We start from the raw sequence: 27,641 nt of genomic DNA, 5'->3' as shown, positions 1-27,641 counted from the left end.
ATTACATAATAAAAAATGAGCTACATCAAAAGTTTACACGATTTCTAAATGCTCTCTAAAAGACCTCTAAGTTAACTCTCAATCCTTTAGCACATTTAAACTCCGAAATTTAGAAAATCAAACTTCAAAATTATATATTTTGAATATGGATTTTAAACTCTTCTCCTTTTTTTTTTTTCTTCTTTTTACGCTTTTCTCTTTTCTCCTTTTTTTTTACCTAAAATCTTATTTATAACCGCAACTCCTTTTAGAAGCTTCCACGGACCAATTAGGTCAAATTATTTAGTGAAATAATTTGTGTTGTCCATATCATAATGATAGTTGCTGTTCTTTTTCTCTTACTTAATCAGTAAATAAAATTAAGATAATTTTTAAATACTATAAGTGTAAACATGAAAATTTAACATATCTAAATTTATAATTTTAAAATAATATTTTGAATTTTTAAATTCAAAATAATAAAAAAAATAGGTCAAAATTAAATTAGGATTAATTATTGTTATAATTAATCCATAATTAGAAAAATTAATTAAAAGCTAAAAATAATTTGGGATTCAAATACTGTATTTATTTTACCCAAATTAAAACAAAAAAGGTTAAAATAATTTAATATATAAAATATGTATAATTTATGTCTTAAAATATTTAAATAAATCCCTAAAATATTCAAAAATACCTAAAAATTAAATAAATGAACACAATATTTTATCATGTTTTCAAAAATATTTTTTTGTGTATTAATTTGGTGAAGAAAAATGAAAAAATTGGTTTAAAATTCGATTTCAAATAACCGTATTATTGTAAATAAAACTGATAATCCAGTGACCGAAATTAAAGAATTCAGCTACAACAGGAATTGCATCTAGCAAATTCGCAAATTCGTGCTGGATTTTCATTCAGCGCCCAGGAAGAACCCACGCATCATGTTGTAGCGGAAGCGCCCAGGAAGAACCCACGCATCCTGTTGTAGCGGAAGTAGGCACGCGCCCCGGTCGTAGCGGAACGACTAATGCCTCGTTATCCAGGACACCAACGGAACACCAACAGCTGACGTATTGCTAACGGAACACAACGACGCATTTCATTTAAATGAAACAACGCCCGTTTTGGGTCATCTTCTTCGTTGAGACAACACGATCGCTAGAGAGTCGCGCTCAATGCCGACAATCTTTTAGAAATTTTATATTTGCCATTACTCATCCTTATCCCTCCAAACTTCGCCAATGTGCACGTCTCTCCATCGCCTTCAATTCGCTTAGGATAAGAATTCAAATCCTACCCTAGAGTTAGGTCTATGGAGAAAAAATGGAAAATGAAAGGATAAACCTTCAGAAGTCAAATTGGATACGAATTCGATTTCGAAACCGACCTAGCTTGGGTATAAATACTCTTTGGGTCTTTTTCTTCAAATTTATGAAAGAAAATCCAACAATCACAGCCTGTTCGAAGACTGTCATCGGAGCTCCGACTACCTCTTTTTGAAGAATCTTCTTCAGTGTTCTATGCTTTGTTTTAAACCTTTGGAAAGCTTCCTTAAGATCATTGAAGTGTTTTTTAATCACTAGTAAGATTCCAATCCATCTATGATTCGTATTGAGATTCAAAATTGAAAATTTTCAATTTGGGTTGAACTTATTTGTTATTCAATTTCATGCTTTCTATAATCGAAATTGATCCTTACATGATTTCTAAGCTCTCTATCGAAAGAGATTTCACCAATTCAACCCCAATGAAAAAAACACAAATTTAATTTGAAAATTCAGAAATTTTTATTTTTATGTTATTGAGCTTTTAAGCTTAAATTTTGATTCAAATAGCTATCTAACATTTATGTAAACATGTTAGGATAAATTTCCAATCATATAACATACATCTCGATCATGTTTGATCGAACTGAAAAATTTCAAAAAAAAAGTTTAAATTTCAGTTTTAAATTCATTACAGTGCTCGATTGATCTTTCTGTTTTGGTCATGTTTGATCATAAACACCATTTGGAAGAAGAATTAGTTCATGAGATGACCTAATTCAAAAGTTCCTAAATCTTGCCCTAGAAATTATTTTAGAAAATTCATTATTCTATGGTTCGATTGATCGATTCTAGGATTATGGGTTATAATCCCTACATCAAAGGGAGTTGATAGAAACTTACAGATCATGTTTTCATGATTTGTTTCAAAAGATACAAACCTGAAATCTTAGGACCAAATGAAGAACACTTGGTGTTCTTGGACCGAGGACCGAGAGGTAGGATAGAGTATCCTCGGTCCTAAACGAGACCCAAGACCGATATAATCAACCTAGGACCAAGACCAATGACCGATGTTCTTGAGTTAGGACCGAGCCCTAGGACCGGTATTCTTGAGCTAGGATCAAGAACTCAGACCGAGGATTTTGACCTAGAACCAAGAAATCTGCCTTGGGATCAAGACTCTCGGGTCCTAGGATCGAGATCCATAGACTTATAACCGAGTAACCAAGACCTAGTATCGAGTTCCATAAACCCTAAGACCGAGTAACCTAGACCTAGGACTGAGTTCCCTAAACCCTAAGACCGAACCTCCTAGACCTTGGACCGAGTTTCTTAAACCTTAGGACCGAACCTCTAATACCTATGACTGAGTTTCCTAAACCCTAAGACTAAACCTCCTACACCTAAGACCGAGTTTTCTAAACCCTGGAACTGAGTATCCCTACACCTCGACCAAGAGTTGAGGGTCTTCGGACCCCGACCGACAAAAATGGAGGACTCTGGTCCTAAGGAATGTTTGGTTCTACTTTTCAAAACTCAATTTTTTTTTGTAATTTTGGAACTCCAGCCCACTTTCAAATGATCTCGAGAGGTCAGAAAATAATTTCAAAATATTTTCGGGATGTTTCTAAACAAATATTTTGACTAAGGCCCCGTTTGGTATTTATTTCTAAACTCTAACATCATTTTCTGATATTTTTCAGGTTCTTTGCCATATCTTTCACAACACGCAACCGTACGTACGTTTTAAATAATTTTGTACAATTATTTACGCAATCCAAACTTATCCTTATTTAGGACCCCGAACTACTAATTTAAGAAAATAAATATTATAAATAAATCTTTCGCGCTATGTCAACGGGAACGAAAGACATAGCGTGAAAGCACTTTATCTAGCGTAATTAAACAAACGGACCTATGGATACTCTAGTATTACGTTTTTATACCTACACCAAAAGATTTATTTTTTAAATTGGTAAATTAAGCACGAAAGTTACATTTTTCTACAAATCATTTTCTTACATAATATTTTATTTATAAAAGATTTTGGCGTGTAAACGGATGCTATATTTTTATAGCTTTGACTAGATTAGTCCGGTCCGACTTTAAATCGAACTTAAAAATAACCAGAGACACCGAACGTAGGGCCGATACCAACCGCGGGAAGGCGTGTACACTAAGGTAACAAATAAAATTAAGATAATTTTTTTATAAGATAGCAATAAAAATTAAAATAAATTTTATATATTATTTCAATCCAATTTATTTAATTTTGTATATATATTTAGTTTTATTGAATTTTAATTATTTTATAAACTAAAATTATGAATTTAGGCCGTAAACTTCGAGAGTCTATAATAAAATATTTTATGATAAAAATTTAACATGTATAATAATATTTGAAACTACATATTTAACATATATTTAAAATATTCAATTAAAATTAATATATTTAACACTATTTTTTAAAATCTTTTTGTATTGTTATTTTAAAATTATTTTATAAATATTTAGATATTAAAATCAATAAAATAATAAATGCTTATTATATATATATATATATATATATATATATATATATTCATATGAAAATTAAACAAATAATTAATTAATTTAATATTATATTTTAAATAGTTTATAAATATTTGAAATTGAACTTCTTTTATTACAAGAATATCTTCTATTTGGTTAAATTCAAAATTAATTGTGTTCGGTAGAAAAAATATTAAAATTTTTTTATATTTTAAAATAAAAATAAATAAAAATTTACTTTTTTTTCCTAACTTTCCACCCAAAATTTTATTTAAATCAATCAAATATTTTATATCAAATAAAATCCCTTTCACTTTTTTAGTTTGACCATTTTTAAAAACTGACTTGATATTGATAATTATTAAATGTTAACTGTAGATCTACATTTAAAAAAATATTACAATATTATGTTATTATTATTAAATAAAATTCATAATTTATGTTATTTAAAAAAAGTAATTATATTAGCTTTAAAAGTATCATTGAATAAAAGTATTGAAAAATAATAATAAAATAAATCAATAAAATAAATTAAAAGGGTTAAAATATAAAACAGTAAAAAATATTTATATTTAAAATATATTTACTTAAGGCTGATATATTTAAGTTGGTAATTATAAAAAGCTCATTAAAAAGGTATTTAATTATTTTAAAAAAAGTAATATAATCTAAAAGTTTATCAATTATTGTTATTAATTATATTTCTTATATTAAATAAAATTAAATAAACATTTTATTTTTGATAATTTTAGAAAAATTTGTGATCCTGATATACTAATTATTTGATAAAATTAGAAATAATTGTAAATATACTTAGTTTAGGCTATGGATGCATGATTAATAAGGATAAATTTTGAAGCTCTATTTGAAATAAGCTAAATAAATGATCTTATATCATTGTATCATTAGTGTGGTAATATAAATCATTAGTATGTCATCCATATACAAGACTAAGAATGTTAATTTCTTATAAACACAAGGATCCTCTTCAAATCTAATGAATTCAAATTCTTTGATCTTTTCATTAAATCGAAAGTTCCAACTCCTGGATACTTGCTTAAGTCCATAAATAGACTTCTTAAACTTGCATAATTTCCCAGCATGATTCAGATATTCAAAACCTTCAGGTTGTGTCATGTACACATCCTCCTCCAAAAAACCATTTAGAAATGTTGTTTTAACATCCATTTTTCATATCTCATGGTCATAATATGCAAAAATATCTAGGATTATCCTACTGGATCTAATCATAACAACTGGTAAAAATATCTCATCATAGTCTATACCATGAATTTGTCTAAAATCTTTGGCAACTAATATTTCCTTGTGAATAAATATATTTCCATCGTTGTCATTTTGAGTTTGAAGATCCATTTGCTCCCTATGGAGTTTACCCCCATTTGGCAAATCTATCAAGTCCCATACTTGATTTTCAAACATCGAATCAATTTCGGACCTCATGGACTCAAGCCATTTTTTGGAGTCTAGACCCATTATTACTTGATTATAGGTAGAAGGCTAATTATGTTCTAGTACAAGAACATCAAGACTTGTATTTAAGATAATATCATTGTAACGTCTTGGTATAACTATTGACCTTTCTGATCTAGGAGTGAGTTTAACTTGTTCAATAACTAAATTCGGAATATGATTCACTTTCGTTTGTGGTTCCTCTTATTCTGATTCTTGGATGATATGAGTCCATCAAAAGTAATCATATCATCATTGTTATATCAGAGTCATATTGTTGTTGACTTTGTTACTCTTCATCATCTTGAACTGTTTCAAGACGGTTATTTCTCCTATTTGACTTGTTGGAAAGCAACTCTCTTTCCAAAAAAACATTATCCCTCGCAACCAAAACTTTTTGCTCAGTTGGATTGTAGAAGTAATATCCAAAACTTACTTTCAGATATCCTATATAGAAACATTTATTTGATTTTGGGGCAAGTTTATCTATATGTAAACGTTTTACATCGGATTCACATCCCCATATTTTCAAAATGATAACTTTGGTACCTTTCAAGTCCATATCTCATATGAAATTTTGTCTATAGTTTTTGATGGAGTCCTGTTTAGTGTTACTATAGTGGTAGTGAGGGCATATCCCCAAAAAGATATCGGAAGATTAACAAAACTCATCACTGATCGGACCATGTCTAAAAAATTCCTATTTCTCCTTTCAGTTCCTGGGGTTGACAATTGTGTTACAATACCATAATATTTCAAATGATTATCAAATTCGAGGCTCAAATACTCACCACAAAGATCAGATCTAAGTGATTTTATTTTCTTGCCACATTGAGTCTCTACTTCATTTTGAAATTCTTTGAATTTTTAAAAGGATTTCGATTATATGACATAAGATAAATGTACCTATATATACTCATGTCATCAGTAAATGTGATGAAGTATCTATAGGCACCTCTAGCTTTTGTGCTCATTGGCCCACATACATCAGTAGTTTAGTAGCCTTTTCAAGCTTTCTTTTTAAAGGTGACCTTGTCATTTTTCCCATCAGACATGATTCATATGCAACAATGGATTCATAATCGATATCTTTTAAAAGTCCATCTTTGTGGAGCTTCTTCAATCAATTCACACCAATATGACCCAATCAACAATGCCATAGGTAGGCTTCACTCAAGGTACTTAATTTTTATCTTTTTTTAATTATGTTATATAATTATGATTTGAGATCCAAAATTAAAATCCCATTATTCATTTGAGCACTCACATAGAAAATATTATTCTTAAAAAAAATACTCTCATTTTTAATGCTAAATTCAAAACCATCAGAATGTAATTTAGCAATCGGAATAAGGTTATTATTAATGCAAAGAACATAATAAAAGTTATTCTTTCAAATAATAATCCAGAAGGTAAAGATATACTATAAACTCCTAGAATAAGCACAACAACATTTGCTCAATTGGCAACACATAGATCTATCTCCCCTTTCTGTACATGTCTTCTATTTCTTAGTCCCTTCACATTTGAAATAATGTGAACACCATATGCAATATCAAATACCCAAGTGGAACCATTATTTAATATAAGGACATCAGTTGTCATAATATAAATAACATAAATATCTAAAGTGGAATTCAAAGTCCCATTTTTTTTATCTTCTAGACACTTGGAACAGTTTATTTTATAGTGTCCTTTGACCTTACAGTAAAAACAATCATGACTAGAAGTTACTCTTAGCATCTCACCACCCTTGGTATGACAACTTGTTTGCATTTTCCTTGGTAATTGTTTTTTTGTTAGCCACTTTCTTAAAACCCTTCCCACTGTAGATATTTAGAACTTCGTTCCTCTTGTCATCAATCATATTGTCTTCAGCATGTTATGGAGCTCATTTAGATAATGTTTTAGACCATTCATAGGGTATTTCATTCTAAATGGTGCAAAACCATCATGTAAGGATCTAAGAACAATATCAGTGGACAACTCTTGGTCATATGGGGTCCCTAGATTTTCCATCCTCTTGAATAACCTAGTAAGACTAATCACATAAGGACTCACCGATTTTCACTTCACAAGATTTCTATCATGTATAGCCTTGTGAGTTTCATATCATTGAATCCTTGATTGATATTGAAACAATATTTTAAGTTCAGTTATGATAATATGGGCATTAGAGTTCAAAAATCTCCGCATTACCGTTGTCTTCTCCACATCTGATAAGATTTCTGTCATTATAGGCATAGGGGTAGCCATGACGTCCTCACGTCCCTTGGACCTGAGAATGAGTCTCAGATTTCTTTCCCAATTAAGAAAGTTCGTTCCATTGAACTTGTTTTTCTCAGCAATTGAGCGCAAAAATAATTTAAAATTATCGTTTTTCATTATCTAAAATATATGAAAATTAGTCATTGTTTGAAAATACAAATACTTATGATTAAACAATTTAACATATATGATTGCGCATTTTATTCAAATTATTATAATCCCTTATGAATAAAATGATTCCAATATCCCATTACAAATAAACACCCAATACACTTTTGCACTGCCTTAGGTCTTGTGTGTTTAAGGTAAGTAATAATTTATTAATTATAAACATTCATTTTATAATTCTTGATTGATGATCCACATCTAATGTAAAATCATCTCCATGTCTCAAGATCCAAAACTTTTTTTTGGTCTCTTGTTTGGTACAACCGCATCAAGGTTTATAAATCCCCGTACAGATTCGTCCTCATGTGTATAAGGCTGAGGAAGGACACCATCGCTTTTGCAAAACTCATCTAACTAAAAACCATAAACTGCATGGGTTATGTTGCGGAAAAGCATTGCCCCAAAGTTCCTTAAGAACTATTGTTTTTATTGTCTTGGATTCAAAATAGAATAATGAAAACCAAATAATAATCTTTCATAGATTTCCATCAATGAACTTAATGGTTCTTAATTTTATTAAAATTATTTATAATATATAATTCAAAAAAAATGATGAATTATAAAATAATCAGACCATATATATATATATATTTATATATATATATATTTATATATATATTTATATATATATATATTTATATATATATATATTTATATATATATATATTTATATATATTTATATATATTTATATATATATTTATATATATTTATATATATTTATATATATTTATATATTTATATATTTATATATATTTATATATATTTATATATTTATATATTTATATATATTTATATATATTTATATATATATATATATATATATATATATATATATATATATATATATATATATATATTTATAGATTAAAGAACATAATTCTTTCAATTTGTTATTGGATTTATTTTAGACTTTTGTTGTGGTTTTATAAGTAGAATATTTGGAAAAAAAAATCATGCTTAAAAAAGTAACACAATTTTCATTGTGATGTTAATTACAATTCCCACAAAAAAAAAAATAAAAGGCCAATATAAACACTTAAGGGCTGTCATTTATTTTTTATCTTATTCTTTATCCATTTATCAATATTTGATTGTTCTTAACAAACTTTAAGTCGAATATAAACACTAATAAGTCGAATAAACATTTGTATTTTAGATAATCGTTCACCCTTTAACAATAGTTTGAGTTCATATTGGATTAAATTTGTACAATAAAATTTATACACTAAGCTAAAACCGTATAAATTTGAAATTCAAATTATAACCCAAATCTAGTTTTGTAGTTGACTGAGCTAGAAATAAGAATATAAGAAAGGAAAAGCCAAGGAGACCGGAGGTCAGACATATATATATATGCTTGAAAAACAGTTTTATAAAATTAAATTGATTACTTTAAAAAGCTTGTGAATGATTTATTGAAAAAAATAATAATAATAATTTATCTCTTTTCTCGCACTTTTTTTTTGTCAACAACTAATAAGATGATGTCAATTCATTGTCTCTCCCAATTTTTTCTCCTCTATCACTCCTCAATAAATAAATTGAATGACAATTATCAAATTAAAATGTAAAAATTAAAATGTAAAAATGTGAGTATTAAATCACTCAAACCACGTTAACATTTCATCATTTTCAAAATATTTTCAAAACATCTCACCTAATTAAGTTCAAACCAAACTCATTTCAAAAGAGAAAAAATCAAAGAAATAAAATGTGATTTCACAACTTCATTTACTATAGAAAGTTTAATTCTCAATTGAATGCATTACTATGAATAGGATCTTAAGAATAATTAAGATAGAATTAATTCACTTCTAAATATTTTAAAAGTATCAAAATAACTAGGCCTTATAAACGTTAACAATCTAATTCTGATGATAAACTATCCGAGAAAAAAATGATTTTGGTAGTATACTCACAGTACAATGACCATCTTTCTTTAGCCACTGAAATGTGAAAGATGAGGTAATATACAGCATATCTTAATGACATCGGTGCATTAAAATTTTCTAAATTATGTTTATTTAAGTGTCTTGTTTACATCCAAAAAGCATTGAAGAGTAGTCTTAGATACAAAAATTCAAAAATATATTCTTTTTTTTTTCAAGAAATTGATTTAATCCCACACATTACAAAACATAAAAGAACACAAAATAAACACAAACATAAATTGAAACACATAAACATAAGATAAAGATAATTGAAAAAACATAACTAACTAATCTTGAAGCATTGAAACATTATCGGTGTCGATCATCACACATTCACACCATAATTTTTTTAAAATGAGTTAGGATTATTATGTAGGTTACTGTGTAAGACAAACCATAGAAGATATTGGTATAAAACAAATCATGATCTTTTTAAAAAAATTCATAGGAAACAAATATGAAAAAAGATAATATGTAGGATGTTTAGCAGGCATAAATTAAATAATTCATAATTGACATAATCGAAAGATTAGTTACTTTTATTTGATGATTCAAATAAATTGAATTTAAACTGATATTGTAGTTCAAATAGAAATTCATAAGGAATAAAAGATATTTTTATGCATTGAGATGGAAAGAAATTTTAAAATAGAAAAATGTCAATTGTTAAATCGGTTAAAATTGAACCAATTCTACATTCATTTAACAAAAACTAAACTTAAACATTAAATCAAAAAAACATTTAACATTATTCAAATAATTAAAAATATTTTATTTAATTAAAGAGAACTTACATAATAACTCTCAACCATGACTCTTCTCCCAGTGAGAATTGAACATGTGACCTTTTAGTTTCTTAGGTCTACTCTTTTCACCAAACCATGAGAATTGAACATGTGACCTTTTAGTCTCTTAGGTCTAATTTTTCACCAAACTACCGAGATTGAAAAATATATTTCAACTTAGCATCAACAGTTTTTAATTTATTTTATCAAATATGTTACACATTCTTAATCATTTCAAAACAATTAAGTTACATTTATCGATCATATACGTTGAGAAAACTGATTTATCTTATAACATATATTTGTATGCCATATATATATATTAAGAATTAAAATTTATCACTCTTATTGAACTGATTTTGAATTTACCATAAAAACTAGATAATAGCCCTTCAATAATTTGACATAAACTCTTTTGTAGTTTGCTACCATTAATGATTAATCTTAAACTTATCCCTTCCATAGTAAAAATATCATAATAATGGCGGAATAGTGAGAATTTGGTAAAAAAACGATACAATTTAAATTGAAAGATCTGTTGCACTTTCAGAAGTCAACCAAAATGTATTCATTTTAAAAGAATTTAACCAAAATATACTATCCATTTCTTTCTGCCACCCAAAAGAAATCCCTCATGAAACAAAACGAACATAACTTGTTGGGTTTTATTTGGGCTCCCAACTATGAAAAAGGCCCAATATGGTTAAAGTTCACTTTTAATTCATTAAGGGTATTATAGTATTTAAAAGGGTTATGTTATAATCTAATTGCTCTAGTATTTAAAGAGCGGTAGCCATCATTAAGAGGTAGAAGTCAAAAATTAAAAGAGAGGAAGAAAGAGAAAATCTTATAGCAGATTTTCGCCTACAACCGCGCAGGTTAATCAAACTCACGATCGAAGATTCAAACAAAGTTTTTCTGGGTTTAAAGGTTCTTCCTAATTTAAGTTTTTATTTGACTTGTTTGGGACTAAAAAGTTGTATTTTTTGGGTATTCCTTTTTATCTTTCTACGGCATTAAAGGTTGGTATACCTTGTTTGTATTCCCGACTCTAATTTTAGTGGAGCTTGAAATGAACGTAAAGTCCCGTGCTTTTTACTCCTTGATTTGAGGAAGTTTTTCACGTAAAAATTATGTGTGTGCATTGTGTTATTTATTTCCGCTTTTACTTTTGCTTTATTTGCTCCTAAGTTTTTCAATCAAGTAGGGAATTGAATATACATTTTTCCCAACAAGTGATATCAGAGCTTGGTTAGCTGTTTAGGACTTGATTGAATTATGGAGATAAACACAAGTAGGATGATTTTTCTCAATGGTTCAAATTATCAAATTTGGAAAGGAAAGATGAAGGATTTGTTATTTGTTAAGGCTTTACACTTACCCGTTTTTGGTAGTGAGAAACCTGCATCCAAATCTGACGAGGAATGGAATTTTGAGCATGAACAGGTATGTGGTTTTATTCGTCAGTTTGTTGAAGAGAATGTTTACAACCACATTTAATATGAGACAAATTCACAATCTTTATGGAATAAACTAGAAAATTTATATGCTTTAAAGACTGGAAGTAATAAATTATTCTTACTTCAGAAATTAATTCATTTGAGATATAATGATAGTGCTTCTATGGCTGACCATTTAAATGAGTTTCAGGGTGTTTTCTGATCAGATGTCAGGCATGGGAATTAAGTTTGAATATGATGTTCAAGGACTTTGGTTATTGACTACTCTACCCGATTCGTGGGAAACGTTTAAGGTTTCTCTTTATAATTATGTTGTTAATGGTGCAGTAACTCTACAGATTGCCAAAGGTGGCGTCATGAATGAGGAATTAAGAAGAAAATTTCAAGGGTCTTCGATAAATTCAAATGTGTTGGTTACTAAAAATAGGGGGAGACAGATGAACAGGGGTGGAAAAGACAATGTGAGACATAAGAGTCGAAGTAAGTCCAAATCCAAGTACAAGTCAGTTGAATGTTATCATTGTGGGGATCTAATCAAAATAAAGATGTTGGTGAAGATCGTGTGTCAATAGCGACTTCAAATGATCTTATAACTGTCCACGATGAGAATATAATTAACCTTGTATGTAATGAGTCGAGTTGGGTGATTGACACCGAAGCTTTCTTGCATGCTACGCCAAGGAAAGACTATTTTACGTCTTATACTTTAGGTGATTTTGGAGTATTGAAGATGTGTAACGACAACTTAAGTAAGGTTATTGGTATTGGTGACGTTTGCTTGGATTCTAGTAATGGGTCAAAATTATTACTTAAGGATGTTCGACATACTCCATATATTAGGTTGAATTTGATATCAAGTGAAAAACTTGATGATGATGGTTTCACGAGTAGTTTTAGTTCTGGAAAATAGAAACTTTCTAAAGGTAACTTGATTATAGCTCGAGGAGAGAAATATTCTAATTTATATTTGATGCAAACTTTGATATGAAAGGATAGTGTGAATGTTGTACGGAGTAAAGATGCTTCTAAATTATGACACAAAAGACTTGGTCACATCAGAGAAAAGGGATTGAATCTGTTGGTTAAGAAAAATGCTATTTCTGGTTTGAGTGAGACCGATTTGGAGAAATGTTCTCATTGTGTTGCTGGAAAACAAACTAGAGTATCGTTCAAGCATAATCTTCCTTCAAGAAAGTCAAAAGTCTTAAAGTTGGTGCATTCAGACATTTGTGGTCCTTTAAAGGTACGAACTATTAGTGGTGCTCTTTATTTTGTAACGTTTATTGATGATCATTCCAGGAAGCTTTGGGTATATATTTTGAAGTCTAAAGACGAGGTTTTAGACAAGTTTAAAGAGTTTAATACTCTTGTTGAAAGAGAGACCAAGAAGAAGATCAAGTACATTCGTAGTGATAATGGAGGTGAATATTGTGGTCCATTTGATGCATACTGCAGACAACAAGGGATCAGACATCAGAAAACACCTCCAAAGAGTCCTTAGTTGAATGGTCTTGCAGAAAGGATGAACAAAACAATTGTTGAGAGGATTAGATGTTTGCTTTCAAAAGCAAAGTTATCTCAAACGTTTTGGGGTGAAATATTACTCACAGTAGTACATGTTATTAATTTGAGTCCTACAGTCGCTTTGGACGGTGAAGTTCCAAATAAGGTATGGACTCATAAAAATATTTCGTATGATCATTTACGAGTATTTGGATGCAGGTGCTCTGTTCATATTCCAAAGGATGAAAGATCAAAGTTGGATGTGAAAAGTCGAGAATGCATTTTTTTTGTTATGGCCAAGATGAATTTGGTTACAGATTATATGATTTAGTTGCAAAGAAGCTTGTCAGAAGTCGTGATGTCATCTTTTATGAAGATGAGACTATTGAAAACATTGATAAAGCTAAAAATAGTGAGTTGAAGGAAAAATGTGATTGGATAGATTCAGATCCAGTTCAATTATCTAAATCACCTAATTCAACAGAAAATCAGTTACAAAAGGATGATTCTCAAGAAGAACATGACGTTCAAATGGAGAATATTAGTAACGAGCAAGAAGAATTATCTACAATTCCATCTAAAAGATCAACAAGAGATTGACAACCTTCTACAAAATATTATATTTATTAAAATGTTTTAGTGACCGATGGGGGAGAGCCATAGTCATATGAAGAAGCTATGGATAGTGAATCCAAGCATAAATGGGTTGGTGCTATGACTGATGAGATGCTGTCTCTACATGATAATCATACTTTTGAGTTGGTAGAATTACCAAAAGGAAAAAAAGCTTTGAAGAACATGTGGGTATATAGACTGAAGCAAGATGATCATACTTCAGCTCCACGATACTTCAGCTCGTTTGGTTGTCAAAGGGTTTAGTCAAAGAAAGGGTATTGACTTTGACGAAATTTTCTCTCCTGTTGTTAAGATGACTTTAATCAGAATTATATTGAGTTTGGCAGCTAGTCTTGATTTTGAAGTTGAACAAATGGACATGGAGACGACCTTTCTTCATGGTGATTTAGAGGAAGGGATTTATATGGATCAACCTGATGGTTTTGAGGTCAAGGGTAAAGAGAATTGTGTTTGCAAGTTGAAAAAGAATTTGTATGGATTGAAGTAGGCTCCACGACAATGATACAAGAAGTTTGAGTTATTTATAAAGCAACACGGATATAAAAAGACTACTTCTGACCATTGTGTGTTTGTGCAAAAATTTTCTCCAGATGATTTTGTTATTCTGTTACTTTATGTTGATGATATGCTTATTGTTGGTCAACGAGAATTTATAGGTTGAAACAAAACCTAGGGAAATCCTTTGTAATGAAGGATCTTGGACAAGCAAAGTAGATTCTTGGAATTAGAATCAGTCGTGACAGAAAGATGAAAAAGTTATGGTTGTCTCAAGAAAAATATATTGAGAAAGTGTTACAAAGATTAAAAATTGAGAATGTTAAAAGTGTTGGCACACCTTTAGCGACTCATTTTAAATTGAGCTCCAAGTATAGTCCTTCAAATAATGATGAGAAGGAATATATGAAGAATGTTCTCTATAGTTCAGTTGTTGGTAGTCTTATGTATGATATGGTTAACACGAGACCAGATTTAACTTATGTTGTTGGTACTGTCAACAGGTTTCTTTCAAATCCGGGAAAAAAACATTGGGAAGCGGTGAAGTAGATATTGAGATATCTCAGAGGCACATCAAGTATGAAACTTTTCCTTGGAAATGAGAATCCGAATTTAGTTGGTTATACTGACTCAGATATGGCAGGTGATGTTGATTTAAGAAAATCCACTTCGGGCTATTTGATTAATTTTGGAGGGGGAGCTATTTCTTGGCAATCGAGACTATAGAAGTGTGTTTCGTTTTCAACCGCGGAGCTGAGCTTATTGCATCAACGGAAGCTTGTAAGGAGCTGATTTGGGTTAAGAAGTTATTATTTGAACTTGATATTGTGCAAGAAAGGTATGTGCTTCTCTATGATAGTCAAAGCGCTATTTATCTAGCGAAAAATTCAACATTTCATTCTAGATCTAAACATATTGATGTGAGGTATCATTGGATACGTGATGCGTTAGATGAAAAGTTGTTGATTTTAGAAAAGGTGCATACAGACGATACTAACGCTGATATGATGACTAAGGCACTACCACTAAGCAAGTTCAAGTTTTGTTGTTCAACCGCCGGGTTGACAACATCTTTCCCATAGTTGTGAGGGAGGAGTTTGTTGGGTTTTATTTGGGCTCCCAACTATGAAAAAGGCCCAATAGGGTTCAAGTTCACTTTTAATTCATTAAGAGTATTATAGTATTTAAAGGGTTATGTTATAACTTAATTGCTCTAGTATTTAAAGAGCGACAGCCGTCATTAAAAAGAAGAAGTAAAAAATTAAAAGAGAGGAAGAAAGAGAAAATCTTGTAGCAGATTTTCGCCTACAGCCGCGCATGTTCATCAAACTCACGATCGGAGATTCAAACAGAGTTTTTATGGGACTTAAAGGTTCTTCCTAATTTAAGTTTTTATTTGACTTGTTTGAGACCAAAAAGTTGTATCTTTTTGGATATGCCCTTTTATCTTTCTGCGGTATTAAAAGGTTGTTATACCTTGTTTGTATTCCCGACTCTGATTTTTGTGAAGCTTGAACTGGATGTAAAGTCCCGTGGTTTTTACTCCTTGATTTGAGGAGGTTTTCCACGTAAAAATTTCGTGTGTGCATTGTGTTATTTATTTCCGCTTTTACTTGTGCTTTATCTGCTCCTATGTTTTTCAATCAAGTAGGGAATAAAATATACATTTTTCTCAACATAACTGAACCATTGTTCAAGGTGGAGACAAAAGAATCATACACGACGAATATGGGTGATTTCTAATACATAGAGGTGTTGACGAGTTGATATGTCAAGGTAAGACTAAGTCGGAGAAGTATATTGGAGCTTGAATGAGAAAATAACAATTGTTCAAGGGAAATTCCTCGACCAAACTTCAATCCGTTTCTCAGATTTAATCTTCCCATTGGGAAGGAGAAATATTTGGTTAAAGTATATGATTTCTTTGAATTGGACAGGCTCAAATTGAGCTTTCAACACTTCTGTACACCATATAAATCGTTTTTGGACTATGATTCAACAAAAGTAACCCAAGAACAGAAAACCCGATTTTTGGATTTTAAGAAATTCAAATTTGGGTTTTTGTTTTTAAGATCAATTGATCAGTTCTATCTTATGCAGATAGTTTCAAAATTATCCTAGGATCAATATTCAACCATAAGACATCATAAATAGCAAGCATATAAGCTTATGCAATTTGAAATATAAAAATTTAAATTGTAAATATGAATTAGAGGGTGATTGAAACCTTACCAAGGATAGGATAACACTTCTTGATCATTAGAGAAGTTTTTTTGGGATGCTCAGATCCAAACTTTAAGACCTCAAACAAAAAATTTGAAAAATCTAAAAGCTTCAAGCTTTAATGGAGGATTTTTAGTTTTCTGAAATTTGAAAGTGGAGAGTGGGTTCCTCCATTTAGGAATAACTTAGAAGGTGTATTTAAATCTTCCTTGAGTCGATGGAGACTTCAAGTGGACTAAATCAGCCAAAAACCATTATTGGCATTTTGGATGTTCTTTCGGTCACTTGATGATATATGGATGATTCAAACCTATATGAGTAGTACAAATGATCAAATTGTAGGAATGTTCCATGTTGATGACAAAAAAGTAATCCTAAAAAGGGATGTCGGCCACTCAGATAGTGCATTCAAGGAAGCCCATTATCTCTCAACGAGAGCCGTCGAAAGCTCTAAAACACAGGTCATAAGGTATGATCCTTTCTCTGGATGTTCCTATCTTCTCAAGAGTCCTCTAAGGTCATATGTTGAGAGTGGATCCATTTTCTATTAGGACAATTAAAATGGTCTTTCCCTTCATTTACATAGAAATGTAGAGGGCTTTGTCATGATTTAGTTCGACTGTTGGAAGATCTTTGTCCTAAAGCCTATCATGTTGTGTTGGGAACTAGCAAATATGATCCCTACTAGTTCCTCTAGGGTAATGTTAGAAGCGACGTTACCATGCTTAATTCGTTGATGACTATTTTTCTATGCTCAATAGAGTACATTAGGATTTGCTAGATGGAAATGCTAACATTTGTCCTTTTAAGTTAGTTTAGGAGACTGTCTTTTGGGTTAAGATCTCTAGGCTTGTCTTCCTTCCTTTTCTATAATGAGGATTGTTGGGAAGTTTATGGCACTTGGGCCAATGTAGTTTTCATGAAACTAGGTTGAAAATTCATTCCTCCACGTGTTTCCATGATGTATATCAGGGCATGGAGGTGGATAGTCGTCCTTGACTTCCCCCATTTAGAAGTTTTACTAGAGTAGATTTTGAGCTTCTTTGTATGCCAAAGATCAATCGTGTTGATGTTTGGTATGTCATCGTGGATCTGGTCTAGGAGGACATCAGTGTTGATCATCACTTAATCAATTGTGAGTATGTTGACTTGATGATCTTATAGAGGATTCTTGGTTACCTCGGGCTTAGCAATTATATTTGATCGATCAAGTCTTGGAATAGGTGTTTTAGGGCACTACAATTGTTAGTAGCGTGGTCCTTGGCTTGGTGATAGTCACACCAAAGTTTCTCGTATTTCCCCAAGACTAGTCTGTTTTCTCTTGGGGCGAGTGATTTTATTAGATTTTTTCATGAAGAATCTTCATGACATCACTGAGAGGCATTCCTAGGTTGTCAAAGGTCCTAGGGGTCTTGGTGACCTAGGACGTGTGGGTTTGGTAGGGGTTGTGGTCCCTACATTAGCTTGTATAAGCTTACTTGTGTCTCGCCTTTTGAGGCGATTGTTGTTGCTAGGTTGTGGTCACATGGTGCACTTCTGTCTTTTTATTTCTTGGGAAACGACTTGGAAGTGGATGGGAATCTTTCACTTCTTTTCTCTCTATATTTTCCTTCTCGATGACTTCATCGAGGTTAAAGATGTTTTTTTAGCAATTTCTTCATATTTTGAAAGGTTTTGACGACGAATCCAATAGAATATCGTTCGCTAACGCTTTCTAAGATCATATCAATTTCTCGTTGTTTGCTTGAGAGGGAATCAATTTCTTTGGCGACGACTTTCCATCTTTCAATAAACACAGAGAATTTCTTATTTTCTCCTTATTTGATATTCTTTAATCTATTTTCTAGTCGTTAGAGATTGAGATGCATAGGGAAGTGTTCTATGAATGTGTTAAGCTTGAAACTATAACTTAGCTTTCCGAGTTCTTGATTGTTGGGACTGAGTGTGGAATTCTATAATCAAGCGCAGCGGAAATAATATGAGAAGAGAATTCGAGGTTAAAGAGAGAAGAAACAAAGGTGAGAGAAGAGAATACTACTAGAATACACTTAGTAGTCCAAAAATAGAGGTTCAAGACCGAGAGAATAATTAAGAGTAAAAACTTTCACAATGATTTCATTCATGCCCAAAAAGTGGGGTGGACAATATCATTTATAGCGGCTGAATTACCCAAGAGTAGTTGGTTACAAATCTGTTAGAACAACTTTTAGGGACTTAGTCAACAATCAGTTTTGTGGGAAATAGAAAAACAGAATTAAAATATTGTTATGCTATGAAAACAAAGTTCCCGACCGAGTCTCTTAGACAAAGTGTTCCATGGGACCGAGGATGGTGTTGTTTTTTATTCGTGGATCATAACATCATCTCCCCCTTCAGAAGTTCGTCGACCTCGACGAAGAGACTTTTGTCTTGTTTGCCTCATTGCTGCCAACATCTCCGGGTATTGAATGCTTATCACTTCAGCATCTTCCCAAGTTTGGTCTTCTGTTTGAGCCCCATCCCAATTGATTAGTAGATGTTTTTTCATTTCCCATGCACCATGATGTCTTGTTCACCCACAATTTTGTCGATCCTGTTTGGTTGGGTGCTAAGTTGGGGAATATTTTCAATAGCTGGAGGGGTTCCTTGGAATGATTTTAATTGCGAGACATGGAAGACATTGTGTATCCTGGTGTCAGTCCTGAGTTCCAGCTTGTAAGCAACTTCCCAAATCCTTTCCAACACTTCAAATGGCCCAAAATACTTTGGTGAGAGCTTGTGGAATAACTTCTAGACCATGCGTTGTCTATATGGCTGTAACATCACTAATGCTCAGCTACCCACTTGCAATGTGACATCTTTTCTCTTTTTGTCCTGCTGTTGCTTCATACGATTCTGGGCTCTTTTCAAATGGAATTTTATGAGTTGGAGTGAGGCTTCCCTGGATGTTAGTGATACATCCACTTCTTCCACTCTCGAGTCTCCTACTACATACAGTGTGTGGACCGGAGGGGGGTATCCATATATTACTTCGAAAGGTGTTGTTTGTATTGTTGTATGGAAATTAGTATTATACCACCATTCTACCAAGGGCAACCAGTGTACCAAATCTTCCGGAGTTTGGCCAGCCATGCAGCGTAGATAAGTGACCAAGCATTTGTTGACTATCTCGGTCTGACCATCCGTCTGGGGGTGATAAGCTGAGGATAAGGCTTGTTTCACTCCTTGTATACTTAAGAATTCCTGCCAGAAGGTGCTTAAGAACACTTTTCCCTGATCACTAATGATGGTTGTTGACATTCCGTGGAGCTTAGAAACGTTGTTCACAAATAATTCAGCTACTGTCCAGGTAGAAAAAGGGTGTTGCAGTCTCAGCTACTGTTACCAACACTTTTACCTTTTGACTTAGGCAAGCTTTCAATGAAATCTATGGAGACCGATTCCCAAAATCGATTGGGAATTGCTAAGGGCTGAAGAAGACCCCTATATGCTGAGTTATCAGGTTTGTTTTTTTTTGCAAACTTCACAGGTTCAGACAAATTCTCTAATATCTTTAAGCATCCCTGGCCATAAGTAAACTAGCTGCATTTTCTTCTAGGTGACCAGAGTCCCCGAATGTCCCCCTTCTGCTCCCAAATGCATGGCTGCAATTAAGGTATTTCTGAGATCGTTATTCTTTCCTACCACCAGCCGGTCCCTTTTTCTTAACATCCCTTGGTCATATGAGCATTCAGAGTGAGAATCAACATTAACAAGAATTTCACGAATGACTTTGGCTAAGTTGGGATCTTCTTCATAGTTTTATTGAATTTGTTTTTGGACGGCAGTGTGATAGATCGAAATTCCTGCACATTGGACCCCTACTACCCGCCTAGACAAAGCATTTTCCACCAGGTTTTCTTTTCCCTTTTTATATTGAACAATAAAATCGTATCCCACCAGTTTGTAGAGCCATTTTTCTTGTTCCGGGGTTTGAACTCTTTGTTCCAGCAAGTATTTAAGAGCTTCATGATCGGTCTTCACAATGAATTGCTTGTATCTAAGGTAAGATCTCCACTTTTCCACCGCAAAGGTCAAGTCCATCAGCTCTTTTTCATACGTGGATGATGGTAACTTCTCTAGTTCAATCGCCTTGCTTATGAATGAGATGGGTCATCCTTCTTGCATTAATATTGCTCCAATACCGGCTCCACCTTCATCGATCTCCACTACAAAGGGAATATTGAAGTTGGGAAGCGTCAGGCCCAAAGGGGAAAGCATACGACGTTTCAACAACAGAAATGCATCTTCAGCATCTTCATTCCATGCAAATGGACCTTTTTTCAACATGGCAGTGAGGGGATGTTCTATAGAGCCATAACCTTTTATAAATCTTCTATAATATCTTGTAAAACCAAGGAACCCTTTCAATTGCTTAGTAGATTCTGGAACTGGCCATGTGCTCATTGCTTCTAACTTTGTTGGATCCGTGGCTACACCATTCTCGTCAAGGATATGGTCAAGATAGGAAATTTTCTTGCACCCAAAATTGTATTTTTCCCTTTTTAAGGAATAACTCGTTATGTTACAATATTGAAAGTACCTTATGTAAGTGCGACATACTGGATATGTTCCTTCCAACTCGGGCTGTATACTAGGATGTCAGCAAAAAATACTAGCACGAACTTCCTTATGAATGGTTTCAGGGTTGCGTTCATTAGGCTTTGAAAGGAGGATGGAGCATTGGATAGGCCGAAGGGCATCACCAAAAACTCATATAGGCCCTCGTGTGTCCGAAATGCTGTTTTGTGGCAGTCACCTAGGTACATCCTTATCTGGTGGAACCCTGAGCGCAAATCCAGCTTGGAAAAAAACCTGGACCCATGCAATTCTTCTATTAATTCTTCAATGACCGGGATAGGAAACTTGTCCTTGATGGTTGCTGAGTTTAGCCGCCTATAATCAATACACATTCTCCAGGAGAAGTCTTTCTTTTGGACCAGTACCTTAGGAGCGACAAAAGAGCTGTGGCTTCTCCTTATGACTCCCCTTTCCAGCATATCATTGACCAAATGTTCAATTTCTGTCTTTTGCAGGGCAGGATACCAGTAAGGACGTAGGCATACAACTTTCGTGCCTTCCTTTAGTGGGATGCAGTGATCCTGTTCTCTGGCGGGTGGTAAGTCCTCAGGTTGCTGAAATATTTGGCTGAAGTAATCTAGCATTTGCTGAAGGTCTTCAGGAACATCATCTGGCGCCCTTGTATAGAGTGAGAAAAACTGTGCTTCGTTTTCACTTCTTATTTGGACCATGGCAGCGACATTGCCTTTCTTTAATAACTTCTCTAGGCGGTCACCCTTCATTAGGTTGATCTGTGTATGGGGTATGCCTTGCAAGACCGTGCTTATCCCTTCTTTTTCATAAGAGAGGGTTAATTTTTTGAAGTCCCATTTTGAAGGGCCAAGAGTAATCAGTCATTCGATTCCCAGCATAATATTGTACCTTGTCATGGTTAATACCTTCATGTTTGTTTGATAAAACTTACCTTCCATATACCATTTCAGATCTTGGAAAAAGCTAGAGCATAGAATGTTAGAGCCGTCTGCCACTCGGACCGATAACACTTGGGTGGGAAGTATGTCATGACTAATGTTCTTCATTATCCTGCTATTAATGAAGTTATGAGTGCTGCATGTATCAATTAGAATCACAACCGGTAGGTTCCCGACTTTACCAAGAATCTGGAGTGTTCTTCCACTGCGTCAAGCTGTAAAGGAGAATCATCAAAGAATATCTCTTGAGCAGGTTCTTGGAAACTTGGGACGCTTTCTTGATCATTGGCCGAGACCATGAATAACTTTGATTTATATCTATGGTTTGGTTGCCATTTTTCATCGCAAGTGTAGCATAGGCCCTTCTTTCTCTTTGCATCCATTGAGACCGGGTCTAATTGCTTAATATGACCCTGGTTTGCATTTGAAGAGGACTCATATGATGAGCTCGGCTTGATGTATGGTGTTCTATTTGTGCTTTGCCAACTTGGTTTAATGTTGCTTGGATTGGGCAGTAGCGGCGACGGTTCGGCGCTGTACAAGTGCCCGCTGCTCATTAGAGACCGATACGTTGCTTCTTGGACTTTAGCCATGACTTCGTTTAGAGATTCAGGGATTCGCAACCTAATGCAGTTTGCAATCTCCTCCCTCAGACCGGACAGGTAGCAATCTATTACGTAGTCCCTTGGCATATGATATAATTTTTGAGAGATCGATATGTATCGAAGATTATATTCTTAAACCAAACTAACCTATTTCAAATTCATCAACTGTCTCATTGGAGTGTCGTGTATAGAGGGTCCGAATTGCGCCAAGAGGTCTCTCTTGAACACATCCCATGATAATGCTTCCCTCTAGTTGCGGTTCTGAAGATATGATCCGTACCACATTCTTGCTTCGCCAGAAAAGTGAAAGAGTGCTATATCTAGTTTAGTGGCATCCTTCGTCTTGTCAACCCTAAAGAATTGCTCGGCGGATATCAGCCAGCCCTCAACATCGGGTCCATCAAACCGAGGAATGTCGACCTTAGTTAGCCGAGTGGGAGGAATAAGGATGGCAATTTGAAACCGCCCCGCGAAAACCGAACTGAATTGCCCCATTTGGGAAGGTTTTCCCCCGAAACCGAACAAGGATGGGGCGGGCATAGTATTTGTGTCCCCCGCCCCGACCCAACCCGATTTCACCCCGATTCTACCCCGAATACCATAAATATAATTAAATATATTAAATCATCAATATATTTATTTATTTACTATATTTTATAAGAGTATTAAAATTATTTCTTTATAATAATATAAAATTTTAATATATTACAATATATATTATATTAAAAAATTCGTTTATATAATTTTATTGAATAATTTTTATTTATTTTTTTAAATAAAAATTATTAACGGTGCCCCGCGGGATTCTCTGAAACCGAAAAAAACCGAACAGGGCGGGGATGGTATTAAAAAAATCCCCGAAATTAAAACGGGGCGGGGATGATAATTGTATTTCCCGCCCTAAACCGCCCCATTGCCATCCCTAGGGAGGAACATAGTGTTGGTCGCAGTTCTGGCCAGGTTGTTGGGGTCGATATGGAGGACCGTGGCAAGAAGGCTCATCATCATCATAGGGGCCAGTGTGGGGATCTTGGCCTTTACCCGAAGCACCACTTTCAATCGCTGCAAGTCTTTCTTCAGCGACATTAAATCTTCCGTCCATGTTATTGCATAGTTCGGTCAACTTCTGTTTAAGGGCAGCATTCATAGCAGCCGATTCAGTCATGTGTTGGTGCAAAATGGCTTGTGTGGCCGCTGATTGTTGGGACAAGCCCTCGATTAGGAACTTTAGCGTCTCCATTTCTGTCTTCTAGCGGGTTTCTACCATTCCTAGAATCGCCCAGCTCTGATACCAATATGTTAAGCTTGAAATTGTAACTTAACTTTCCGAGTTTTTTATGTCAAGAATCGAGTTCTTGATTGTTGGGACCGAGTGTGGAATTCTATAATCAAGCGCAGCGGAAATAATATGAGAAGAGAAATCGAGGTTAAAGAGAGAAGAAACAAATGTGAGAGATGAGAATACTACTAGAATACACCGAGTAGTCCAAGAATAGAGGTTCAAGACCGAGAGAATAATTAAGAGTAAGAACTTTCATAAAGCTTTCATTCATGTCCAAAAAGTGGGGTGGACATCAACATTTAAAGTGGTTGAATTATCCAAGAGTAGTCGGTTAAAAATTTGTTACAACAACTTTTAGGGACTTAGTCAACAATCAGTTTTGTGGGAAATAAAAAAACAGAATTAAAATATTGTTATGCTATGAAAACAAAGTTCCCGACCGAGTCTCTTAGCCAAATTGTTCCATGGGACCGAGGACGGTGTTGTTTTTTATTCGTGAATCGTAACAGAATGCTTCATCCAATTCCTACGTGGATTGTAGATATATTGCATTTTCTGGTGATACTAGCGTAGAGCATCATTCTCAGGATATTGATGGTATAAAAGGAGAATAATCGATTCTTAGAGCCGCAATGGGGTCATTGCAGACATATACATCTTGAAGAAAACAGACGGATCACTTTTTTCAATGTTTTTGAATTTTGCTGAAAGCTTAATGCCTAGTGAAATAATTGCTCGTTCAATAGTTTTCATTGGGGAATAATGATAAATTTGGAATTGTGGTTGGAGCAATTTTTCAAATTTAGGACTCTCCTAATATTTTGTCATTTGTAGAACTCTTATTTCCTTGTTTAATTATATTTAAAACTCCATCTAACCTTCGTTATTTATTTAACATTAATTTGATTTTTATTTATTTCTTTATTATTATTCTAACCAAAATGTTTTATTTCCTTTATCAATTGATTTCTTGTCCCCAAATTGCCCCCCTTTAGTATGATACTCTTGTGCTCTATAGAACTTCTTTGCCGGAAGTATTTCAGTCATAATATTTCTAATCAACACTTTTTGCCGTCGATCCTTTGATTCTATCATTAATCTCTCTTCCTTCTCCATATAAAAGAATATTCCAGATCGATACTGTGTCCCAACATCATTTCCCTAAATCATTCACCACCCCTCTTCTTTATATGTCATAAAACCCTAAATAGAGTTATTTAACTCAATAAAAATATATACATACCTAGCGATTCAGAGTTGTGGGACCATGCTTTTTCCAGAAAGCATCAAGAAGATTCTCGTAGCTACACTCCTTGGGATCATACTAAACCCTAACAATCTTAGAGTGATTCGTCGTACCCGAACAAATGCCATTGTAGGTTGGATTGTGAAGAAATGCCATCGTATCCAACCTCGGTCTTCGTCACACCAAGAACTATCTAAAAAGCTAATTCAACACCCCAAAAGCAGTCGGCGTCGAATTGAGAAAACTTCTATCCAGGATCAGGAACATCGTCGTCAGGACCCTAGGCGATCGATGCTGATGAAGAGTCAATGTCGATTAAGAAAAAAACATTAAGGCTGAATAATAATAAAGAAATAAATAAAAAATCAAATTAATGTTAAATAAATAACGGACGTTAGAGGGAGTTTTAAATATAATTAAACAAGAAAAGAAGAGTTCTATAAATGACAAAATATTAGGAGAGTCCTATATTTGAAAAATCGCTTCAACCACAGTCATAATTTTTCATTATTCTCGTTTTCATTGCATCTTTCCAGTCATAGTGCACTTCGACACTTTTTCCCTTAGCTATTTTTTCTACCTGGGCTTACATTTCCATTTACATGGCCCGTATCTAAGCCATTTGGTTTTCATACTCTGTAAAAGGAGATTGACCAGCTACTGGGATTGGACGTTCCGGTGGTCCTAAGGGGTCAAGTATTTCCTAATGTATCTCATGTTGGGCCCGTAGGTTAATGGGAGTTACCATAACTGGATTAGGTCGGTTAGGTGTTCAAGAGGAAGAAGGTATGTTTTGGAATTTGGAAAGAATTTGTTGATTAGTTAGAGCATTTATTATCAGCACGAGTTGTTCCGTCACATGTTGCAAAGTTGCCTTCATTTTCTTGAATTTGGTTGAGGATACCGTTTAAGAGATTGGAGGTTCTTCAGCAATTTATTTTTTTGTGAAAGACGACAAAGCGTCAATTAAATAAAAAGACATAAAGGGGCAAAGGAGTTACATGAGTTTAAAGAATATTTGAGTAAAAGAAACTGAATGAAGGACAATAATGAAAAAAGAGATAACAAATGACAAATGAGAATTGAGAATTAATGTACAATGAAATCAGTGGTGAGGGTGACTTTCTCGTAAGCAATGTTCCAATTTTGGCAGATTAACCAATTCTTCTCGTCTGTAGGAATACTCCTCCATGTTCGGATGAGGGAGTTGTCGTCGGTTATGATATTGTTCCTCTCCATCCAAATGTGATCAACAATTTTGGCGAAGAAACACTTAAAGGTATTGGAGTTGAAGTTGTTGCCCTTAATCTTGGTGATGGCGAGGTCCTTGATGTCGGTCCATTCATTTGGAAAGCTGAATAGGCCCATTGATGTGGAGAATCTATGCTAAAGTAAGGAGGCAAAAGGGCAGTTCCCAATGAGGTGTTTAGATGACTACTAATTTCTCAAGCAAAGGAGGAAATTAGGGTCCAGGATGCTCATGTACTTCTTGATCCGATGACATGTATAGAGTCTCTCGTGGAAGGCGAGCCATAAAATGAATTGGTGTATGGGGATCACTTTGGTAGACCACACTAAGTGGGACTAGGGGACAATGTTCCCATGATCACAAACACAATCCCAAGAAGACCCTGAGACAAACCTACCATTGTTCTCGACATTCCAAACATGGGAATCCTCATGATTATTTAGATGAAAGGATGAAAGTGCGTCAAGGATTCTCGCACCTTCTGGAATAGTCCTCAAAAGTTTGTTCTAATCGCCGCTCTTGACTTGCTGAAGTATGGCCAATTGACATTTCTGTTTGATTTGAGTGATGGAGAAGACATTGTTATGAAGGATGGGGTATGTTTCTTTAGCCATTAAGTTGTAACCCCCAAGAGTCCCGCAGTCGCGCGTCATAACGCGTGCATGTGGGCCTAAGGTGACTCGAAGTTCTACGATTTTAACATTAGTTTGCATATCAGACATAGTTTTCAAATAAAATATTATTTTAAAATATTATGATAACACCTCACAGTCTTTTAGATTTAATTATAAAAATAATTAATTTTATTCAAATTTTATTAATCTAGAGATTTGCGGTAATCGAATGACGATTTGATTTTTAAGAAATCATAGTTTAAATTTATTAAACATAACTAATTTAAGAAAGAATATTTATTTGAGGATAGAGTCACCAATTGATTTTAAGAAAATCAATAAAAAGGATGTACGTGTACAAACTTATTTTACACCATAGTTTTATTTTGGTTCGAAGTTTGGTGATGCTCGG

The 27,641-nt window shown here is 33.6% G+C and overlaps 1 pseudogene; it reads right to left on the bottom strand.

The window, feature by feature from the left end:
* Window positions 1-24,703: 24,703 nt before the first annotated feature.
* Window positions 24,704-26,734, bottom strand: LOC124934827 (annotated as a pseudogene).
* Between the last annotated feature and the right edge of the window lie 907 nt (window positions 26,735-27,641).

This window comes from Impatiens glandulifera, chromosome 4 (genome assembly GCF_907164915.1).
Source record: "Impatiens glandulifera chromosome 4, dImpGla2.1, whole genome shotgun sequence".
In the NCBI taxonomy this organism is placed as follows: Eukaryota; Viridiplantae; Streptophyta; class Magnoliopsida; order Ericales; family Balsaminaceae; genus Impatiens; species Impatiens glandulifera.
Note: the sequence above shows the minus strand (reverse complement) of the source record. Positions and strands in the feature narration are given on the sequence as shown.